Consider the following 10512-nt stretch of genomic DNA (forward strand, 5'->3'; position numbering starts at 1 on the left):
AAAAAAAAAAAAAATTACACACCAACCACCAAAGCCAAAGACGAGGAAACTGAAGATTTTTTACCGCCCTCCACAGTTGACCAAACATGTAATCGAGTTGATTAACACTGTATTATAATGGTATATTACATTCAGATTTTTTAAAGAAATACAATTTACAGATAAAATTGTGGCTCCTTGAATACTCCCATTCCATAGTCCTATTCCCACCCCCTCCCCTTCTAGACTCTATGATGAATTCAGTCCTTATAATCCCTATGGCTAGTTTAAAGTTATCTACATATTTGTGGTCCATAAAGAGTATGGAGTTTTGTTGTGAATGTCTACAATAGAAATGGTATCATATTGCGCTTTTTTCACTTAACATGTTCTGACTGAGATTTAACCATGCAGACAGATGGTAACTCTGTTTCTTGACAGATGTAGTATTAATTCATTTCAATTGCTATTTTTTTCATTGAATGATTATACTTTATGATGAACATTTGTGTTATTTCCAGCTTTTTACTCTTATAAATGAGATTGCCAAGAATATTGTAGTAGATGTGGAGAGACCTACCAAGATACCCATTCAAGGAAGGGCTTTCTGACTCAACTGTTACGAATAATGTCAGTATTTAACCTTCCATCATCTCTCAGTTGCTTCAGGAATTGCTTCAGCTTCACACAAGGGAGCTCTTGTGGCGTAGTGCCTAAGGCATTTAACTGCTAACTAGAAGGCTGGCACTCCTCAGAAGGAAGGTTAGGCAATCTACCTCCATAGTGATACTGCCTCGGAAACCTTAGGAGGGGTCCGCTATGAGTCGGATCTGACTCAACGGCAGTGCATTTGGTTTGGTTTGGTCACACAAGTCACACCCTTCTACTGGCAACCTATATCCAATGACTGGGCAAATACACAAATTTCCAGTTCATTATGGATACAACTCAGCTATAGAACTTCCTTGTCAGGGCTGTTGGTCTCTCATCACAGCTTGATTCCTTCCTATCCCCACTCCTGCTTATCAGTTAATTGTGACATAATTTGAATACCTCATTTTTTCTTGAAGATCTCAAGGGCAATACCTAGCAAACAACCTGCACATTAAACTCTATCCTGGAGTCTGCTTCCCAGAGATCTCAAGTTGCTGCAAACATCCTTTCTCATGCTTCTATGTCCATAAGTGGGAATTTAACTAGGTCATTAATTCTCACACTCATCTATTAATTTGTCTTACTGTGGAGGCTTGTGTGTTGCTGTGAGGCAGGAAGATTATGCCTCCAATATTTAAAACATCATAAGGGTCACCAAAGGTGGACAGGTTTCAGCAAAGCTTCCAGACTAAGACAGACTGGGAAGAAAGACAGGACCATCTACTTCTAAAAAAGTTAGCCACTGAAAACCTTATGAATAGCAGTGAAACACTGTCTGATACAATACTGGAAAACTTTATGAAAAACAGTGAATTATTATCTGATATAATGCCAGAAGATAAGCCCTCTCAGGTTGGAAGGCACTCAAAATGTGACTGTGGAAGAGCTGCCTCTGCAAAGTAGGGTGGTTATGGATGGAGTAAAACTTTCGGGACCTTCATTTGTTGATAAGGCAGGATTCAAAATGGGAAGAAACAGCTATAAACACTCATTAATAATCAGAACGTATAATTTACGAAGTATGCATCTAGGAAAATTGCAAGTTGTCAAAACTGAAATGGAGGGCATAAAGATCAATATTGTAGCATTGTTGTTGTTGTTAGTCAAGTAGGCTCTGCCTCATAGCAACCCTACATACAACAGAATGAAACACTGCCCAGTCCTGTACCAGCCTCATAATCCTTGCCATACCTGAGCCCATCACCATAGCCACTATGTTAATCCATCTTGTTGAGGGCCTTCCCCTTTTTTGCTGACCCTCCACTTTCCTAATAGTGATATCCTTCACCAGGAAATGGTTCTGTTATTTATATATTTATTTATATTATTATTTTCACAGTGTACCCTGCCCTTCCCTCCCACCCCTGGTAACCAACAAAGAAAGAAGAAACAGTCTCTTTTGACAATGTGAGCAAAGTAGATGCTCAAAAGTCTGGCCATTCTCATTTCCAAGGAGCATTCCAGCTGTACTTCCTCCGTGACAGATATATTTGTTCTTCTTGCAGTCCACAGTATTTTCAGTATTCTTCACCAACACCATAATTCAAAGGCATCATCTCTTCTTTGGTCTTCCTTACTCATTGTCCAGCTTTCACATGCATATGGGGCAACTGAAAATAACCATGACTTGGGTTAGGTGCGCCTTAGTCTTCAAAGTGACATCTTTGCTCTTCATTGCTTTAAAGAGGTCTTTTGCAGCTGATTTGCCCAGTGTAATATGACATAGTAGGTAGTTCCCAACTTACAATGGGGTTCCATTCTGAGGACATGTAAGTCAGTTGTGACATAATTTGAATACTTTTTTTTTTTTTTGGTTTTCATTATCATTGCCTTTTATTATCAGTAACTTTATAAAGCAGTAACTTTATAAAGACAATCTTCATTTGTCTTTGGGGTTTGAAACATTCTATATAAGCATATAGATACATTTTAATGCATACATACACTGCATGTAGTACTAATGATAAGATATTCAAAAAAAAAAAAAAAAGGACCATCTAAGTGTAGCACATCATAACTGGAACACGTTGTAAGTCAGGTCAGGACCTATCTATATAGGAGATAAAAAGGGAACAAATAAGATAGATACACTAAATATTATTGATATTATAAGAGAATATATGCTGAATTTTATCCAAATAAATCTGAAAATGTAGGTGAAATTGGAAAATTTCTAGATAAATATAAAATTTTTCAAAAAGACTTGAGAAAGTAGAAAATTTAAATACATTGTACTTAATAAGAAATTGAATTGATAGCTTATGAAAAACTCCTCTTGGCTTCCTCTCTCCTCTGCTCCATGGCACCAGACTCACATAGTTTCACAGTTGAATTTTACAATAAAACAGATACCCTATATCTTACACAAACTTCCCTAGAGAAAAGAAAGAAAGAAATATTCCCAAGTGATTTTATAAAGGTAGAATAACTTTGAAATCAATTCCTGGCAAGAGAGTTAAAAAAAAAAAAATCAAATTGTGAGAAATCAATCTTCCTTATGAATATAAACACAAAAGTCCCAAACAATATATTACCTAATAGAGGTTACCTTAGGGTGATATGATGGTCTATCACTGGAAAATTAATCAATATAATTTATCTCACTAATAGATTAAAGAAGAAAATATGATTATCTCAATACATGCTACAAGCTATTCTGCTGGAGAGAGAAACCACATGGAAGAGCACAGAACTCCAGACATGTGAGTGAAGCAGCCATATTGGACATCCCACCTAGTCAAGCCCTAAGTGAGAAAACCACCCAACTGAGCTAAGTCAACCTAGAGAAACATGAGAGATAAGTAAATTGTTCTTTTCATTAAGCTTTAGTGTGGTTTATTATATAGCAGTAGATAAGAGGAACATAGAAACAGAAGATAACTTTCTTAATATGATAATGTATAGCTACCAAAAGCCTATAACAAATGTCCTAAGAATGACAAATCTTTAAAATCATTCCATGAAAGTCAGAAGACTAATGGCCCATGGAAGATGTCTGTCTACCTCTTAATCTCCAGAACCTGTGAATACATTAGGTTAAAACCAAAAAACCAAACTGACTGCCGTTGAATCCATCCTGACTTACAGTGACCCCTCCTTGGGTTCCTGAGGCAGTGTCTCTATGGAAATAGATTGCCCAACCTTCTTTCTGAGGAGTGGCTGGTGGGTTTGAATCATCAGCCTTCTGGTTAACAGTCAAATGCCTTAGGCACTATTCTATCAGAGCTCCCTATGTTAGGTTATATGTTGGCAAAGGGAATTAAAGCTACAGATGGAATTAAGGTTGCTAATCAGCTGACCTCAAAGAGATTATCCTGGATTATCTGGGTGGGCCAAATGTAATCATAAGGATCCTTAAAAATGGAAAGGGATGCAGAGTCAGAGAAGGAGATGTGATGATGGAAGCAGGATCAGGGTAATGTGCTATAAGAAGAATCTGGCTGATTGTTACAGGTTTTGAAATTGAAGAAAGGGGCTTCAAGACAAGGAATATAGGTGGCCTCTGGAAGCTAGAAAAGGCAAAAAACCAGATTCTCTCCAAGAGACTCCAAAAGGAATGCAGTTCTATAGATACCTTGATTTTAGCCCAGTGAGATCCATTTTGGATTTCTCATGTCTAGAATTTTAAGAGAATAAATAAGTAAATTTGTATTGTTTAAATCCATTGTTTGTAGTGATTTGTTATAAATAGCATTAAGAAACTAATGCATGAAAAAAATCTATCTATCTAAATAAAGGATATAAGAATAGGAAAATAAGGAGAAAACATGTACTTTGAGATGTATGAAAGAGCCTTAGTGGCACAAATGGTTAGGCACTCGGCTGCCGAAAGGTTGGCAATTTGCACCTACCCAGTGGCTTCATTTCACTTATAAGGTTTTCACTGGCCAATTTTTTTTTTCAGAATTGGATGGTCCTGTCCTTCCCAGGAGCTCTGGTGGCCTAAGGCATTTGACTGCTAACCAGAAAGCTGGTGGTTCAAACCACCAGCCACTCCTCAGAAGGAAGACTGGGTGATGTCCTTCCCGTAGAGATACCAGCTCAGAAACCCAAGGAGGGGTCACTATGAGTCAGAACCGACTTGATGGCAGTGAGGTTTTTTTTTTTTTTTTTTTTTCTGTCCTTCTTCCCAGTCTGTCTTTGTCTGGAAGCTCTAATGAAACTTGTCCACCACGGGTGAGCTGACTGGTATTTGAAATACCACTGGCACAGCCTCCAGCTTCACAGCAACATGCAAGCCACCACAGCACAACAAACTGGCAGATGAGTTGCCATACTGAAAGATTCTATGGGCAAAATATTGAATGATGAAGGAGGCATGAAAAGAAAATGAAAGGAGTACACAGAGTCACTGTATCAAAAAGTATTGGTTGATGTTCAGCTATTTCAGGAGGTTACATATGATCAAGAACCAGTGGTATTAAAGGAAGAAATAAAAGCTGCACTGAAGAATTGGAGAAAAACAAGGCTCCAGGAATTGACGGAATGTCTACTGAGATGTTTCAACAAACAGATGCAGCACTGAGGCACTTACTTGCTCATGCCAAGAAATTTGGAAGACAGTTACCTTGTCAACTGACTGGAAGAGATCCATATTAGTACCCATTCCAAAGAAAGGTAGTCCCACAGAATGTGGAAATTATCAAACAATATCATTAATATCACACACAAGTAAAATTTTTCTGAAGTTAATTCAAAATAGTTGTAGCAGTATATTGACAGGGAACTTTCAGTAATGCAAGTTGGAATCAGAAGAGGACATGGAACAAGGGATATCATTGCTGGTGTCAGATGGGTTTTAACTGAAAGCAAAGAATACCAGAAAATACCTGTGTCTTATTTACTATGCAGAGGCATTTGACTGTGCGGATCATAACAAATTATAGATAACATTGTAAAGAAGAGGAATTCCGGAGCATTTAATTGTGCTCATGAGGAATCTGGACTTAGATCAAGAGACTGTCGTTCGGACAGAACAAGGGGATGCTGAATGGTCTAAAATCAGGAAGGTTGTATGGCAGGGTTGTGTTCTTGCACCATATTTATTCAATTTTTATAATCTGAGTTGAGCAAATAATCCAAGAAGCTGGACTATATGAAGAAGAACATGGTATCAGGATCAGAGGAAGAACAATTAACATCTTGCAATATGCAGTTGACACAACCTTGCTTGTTCAAAGTCAAGATGACTTGAAGAACTGACTGATGAAGATCAAAAACTATAGTCGTCAGTATGGATTACATCTCAACATAAAGAAAACAAAAATCTTAACAACTGAACCAACAAGCAACATCACAATAAATGGATAAAAGATTGACATTGTCAGGGAATTCATTTTACTTGGATCCACAATCAAAATCCATGGAAGTAGCAGTCAAGAAATCAGGTGATGTGTTGCACTGGGTAAATTTGCTGCAAAAGACCCCTTTAAAGTATTGAAGAGCAGAGACATCACTTTGAAGACTAAGGTATGTCTAACCCATGCCATGGTATTTTCAATAGCCTCAATTGCATAGGAAAGCTGGACAATGAATAACAAAAACCAAAGAGGAGTTGATGCCTTTGAATTGTGATTTTGGAGATGAACACTAAAAATACCATGGACTGCCAGAAGAACAAACATATCTGTCCTGGAGGAAATGCAGCTGGAACACTCCTTAGAAGCAAGAATAGATTTCGTTTCACCTACTTTGGTCATGCTGCTAGAAGGGACCATTCCCTGGAGAACAATATTATCCTTGGTAAGGTGGAGGGTCAGCAAAAAAAAGGAAGACCTTCAACAAGATGGACTGATACAGTGGCTGCAATAATGGGCTCAGGAATTGTGAGGATGGTGCAGGACCAGGCAGAGTTTCATTCTGTTGTACGTAGGGTCACCATGAGTCGAAGCCGACTGAACAACACCTAACAATAGCTCCATAGGAGAAAGACCTGGTAATCTACTTCCATGAAGGCTACAGTTGAGAAAATCCTATGGCGTAGTTGCACTTGACTGCTAACCAGAAGGTTGGCGGTTCAAACCCACCAGCCATTCCTTGGAAGGAAGGTTGGGCAATCTACTTCCATAGTGATACTGCCTCAGATACCCAGGGAGGGGTCACTATGAGTCAGGTCTGACTCGATGGCACAAAACAACAACAACAGTTGTACTCTGTCACATGGGGTCACCATCAGTTGAAATTGACCTGACAACACCTAACAACAAAAAGGAATGTGTATATTGGTCTTTCTCAAAAATAAATAAATATATGAGAGATGCAGTTACTGTTTCATGCTGTAGACTTTAATTTATGCCAAACTCATCCAAATTATCCTCATCAGGGAAAAGACGTAGAGGTATGGGTATTACCAATGAGAAAGAAGCCAAAACCCATTTAGTATTTAGCTTAGAAATTGTCCAATAGTCTGAAAACTCACCTCAATCAAAATAAAGACACCATACTCCGAAGAGCTGACTTTGGAGATTTTGGAAATCTCTTTCTCTCTGTTTCTAATTCCTGAAAAATTATTCCTGATAATCCACTCAAACTAAAGTACTATATTGTGAGTTTCAAAAAACTCACTGTCATCCAGTCAGCTCCAACTCATAGCTACCCTCTTTGAGTTTCCGAGGTGGTATCACTATGGAAGTAGATTGCCCAACCTTCCTTCCGAGGAGTGGCTGGTGGGTTTGAACTGCCAGTCTTCTGGTTAGCAGTCAAATGCCTTAGGCACTATGCCACCTGAGCATATTGTGAGCAGCACATCCTATTCATATTTGTGTCCTCATTGTGTCACTAATTAGAGTCAATAGTAGCAAATTTTCTGAAAGCACAGATGGTGTTTGTGGCAATCATGAGAATGTGCCTCTCAGATCTTCCAGAATAACTGACTGATGGTCCCAACTGCTATGTCCTGAATCTATGCTTCTCACAGGCTGCTCCCAACCAATGACTGAATGTGGAAGATACTAAGGCAAGCCTGTTCCTGTGAGACACAAGACTCCTCTGATGGGTACCTTTAACTTGAGGACTCCCTATTAGCCTCACCAAAACTGTTTTAGCAGTCTAAGACTGGTTGTCTAAGGTGTTTCTTACCAAACTTTCATTTCTTCCCCCATCCTTCACTGGGGGGGTCGAACTTGCATCACAATCTAACAGTCCTTCCCCTTTCTCTACCTTCCTCCCTATTTCCTGCTAGATGTTTTCCAAAAAAAATATCTTGCACATCAAATCCCATCTTGGTATTTGCTTCTTGGAGGATCTTAACTTCCAGATTGGCTAAGTGCATGGGTTTCAAAGGATTACTTAGGTCATTAGGAATAAAAAGAGAAATAATTAAGGATGACTCAACGATTTAGTTGCAAAGATGTAACTGATGACAACTTAAAGGCTGTTCTAAAGGAATTGATAAAATAAATTATTGTATATAAACAATGTTGTTGTTGTTGTTATTGTTAAGTACGGCCAAGTCAGTAACGATTCAGCAACCCTATGTACAATGCAATGAACACTGCCTGATCCTATGTCATTCTCACAATCGTTGCTATGCTTGCGTCCACTGTTGTAGCCAGTGTAAATCCATCTCATTGAGGGTCTTCCTCTTTTTCACTGACCCGTACATCACCAAGCATGATGTCCTTCTACAGGGACTGGTCCCTCCTGATTACATGTCCAAAGTAGGTGAAATAAAATCTTGCCATCCTCACGTCTACAGAGCATTCTTCCTATGCTTCAAGACAGATGTGTTTAACCTTCTAGCAAGCCATGCTGCATTGAATAATCTTCGCCAAAAACATAATTCAAAGGCATCAACTCTTCTTTGGTGTTCCTTGTTCATTGTCCAGCTTTCCCATGCCCATGAAGTTACTGAAAATACCATGGCTTGGGTGAGATGTACCCTAGTCCTCAAAAGTAACATTTTTGCTTTTTAACACTTTAAAATGGTCTTTTGCAACAGATTTTCCCAATGTAATATGTCATCTGATTTCTTGATTGCTGTTTTCATGGGCATTGATTGTGGATTCAAGTAAAATGAAATACTTCGCAACATCAATCTTTTCTCTGTTTATCATGATGTTGCTTATTGGAATAAGTTGTGAGGATTTCTGTTTTCTTTATGTTCAAGTATAATCCATACAGAAGACTGTAGTCTTTGACCTTTATAAGTCAGTGCTTCAAGTCATTTCACTTTCAGCAAGTAAGGTTGTGTTATCTGCATATCCAGGTTGTTAGTGAGTCTTTCTGCAATCCTGATGCCACATTCTTCTTCATATTGTCTAGCTTCTTCTACTGCTTGCTCAACATAGATTGTATCAGTATGATGAAAGGATACAACCCTGACACCTTTCCTGATTTTAAACCACGTAAAATCTCCTTGTTCTCGGCTTAGGTACAGGTTCCACAATGAGCATACTTAAGTGTTCTGTAATTATTACTCTTCACATTATTTATTATGATCCACGCATAATAAATAGTGAATGCCTTTGTATGGTCAAAAAAAACAAGTAAACATCTTTCTGGTTTTCTCTCCTTTTAGCCAAGGTCCATCTCACATCAGTAATGATGTCACTAATTCCATTTTCCCTTCTGAATTTGGTTTGAAATTGTGTCACTTCCCTGTTGATGGGCTGTTGCAACCATTTTTGAATTACCTTCAGAAAAATTTTACTTACATGTAATATCAGTATTTTTTTTATAATTTCCATATACTGTTAGATCACGTTTCTTTGGAATGGGTATGAATATGGATCTCTTGCAGTTGGCTGGCCATGTAGATGTCTTCTAAATTTCTTGGCATAGATGGGTGATCACCTCCAGATGTGCATTCTTTTGTTGAAACATTTAAATTCGTATTTTGTTAATTCCTGGAGGCTTTTTTTTTTTTTTTTAGCTAATGCTTTCTGCAGTTTGGACTTCTTCCTTCAATACCACTGGTTCTTGATCACCCAGCCCCTAGAGCTGGTACTTTGAACTCAGACTGCCAGCCTCCTAAACTGTAAAAGTATAAAGCCCAGTTTGTTGAAGCCATACATTTGTGGTATTTCTGTTAGATGACCAAAACAGTATCTCTTTGTTCTGTTCAAATGACTTCCTCTTGGTCTATGTCCAGGTTCAGCATGGTACAATTAAGTGTTCTGGAATTTCCATTTCTTTGCAGTGTTATACATAATTTGTTATGACCCACAAAGTTAATAAAGCATAGATAAACATCTTTCTGGTATTCTTTGCTTTCAGCCCAGATCCATCTGACGTCAGCAATGACATCTGTTTCAGGTCCTCTTCTGAACTCAGCTTGCATTTATGGCATGTACCTGTCAATACACTGCTGCAACCATTTAAAAATTATCTTCAGCAAAATTTTACTTGTGTGTGATATTAACAATAATGGTCGACAATTTCTGCATTTTGTTGGATCACCTTTCTTTGCAATGGGCCCAAATATCAACCTCTTCCAGTTGGTTTGCCAAGTAGCTGTCTTCCAAGTTTTTTTTGGCATAAACAAGTGAGTGCCTCAAGTGTTGCATCCATTTGAGAAAATCTCAATAGGTATTCCATCAATTCCTGGAGCTTTATTTTTTTGCCATTTTTTTTTTCAGAGCAGTTTGGATTTCTTCCTTTAATACCATTGGTTCTTAATCATATGCTGCTTCCTGAAATGACTGAATATTGGCCAATTCTTTCTGATAATACTATGTGTATTCCTTACATATTCTTTTGATGCTTCCTGTTTTGGTCCTCTAGTGCTGCTCTAACAGAAGATACCACAAATGAATGGCTTAAATAAAACAGGGGTTTATTTTCTTACAGTTTAGAAGGCTAGCAGTCTGAATCAAGGTGCCAGTTCTAAGGGCTGGGTAAAGACCCCTCCGCCTTGGGCTTTAGCTCTGCCTCTTGTCC

The sequence above is a fragment of the Orycteropus afer genome, unplaced genomic scaffold (assembly GCF_000298275.1).
Source record: "Orycteropus afer afer isolate SDZICR_OR568_19922 unplaced genomic scaffold, OryAfe1.0 scaffold00107, whole genome shotgun sequence".
Lineage (NCBI taxonomy): Eukaryota > Metazoa > Chordata > Mammalia > Tubulidentata > Orycteropodidae > Orycteropus > Orycteropus afer.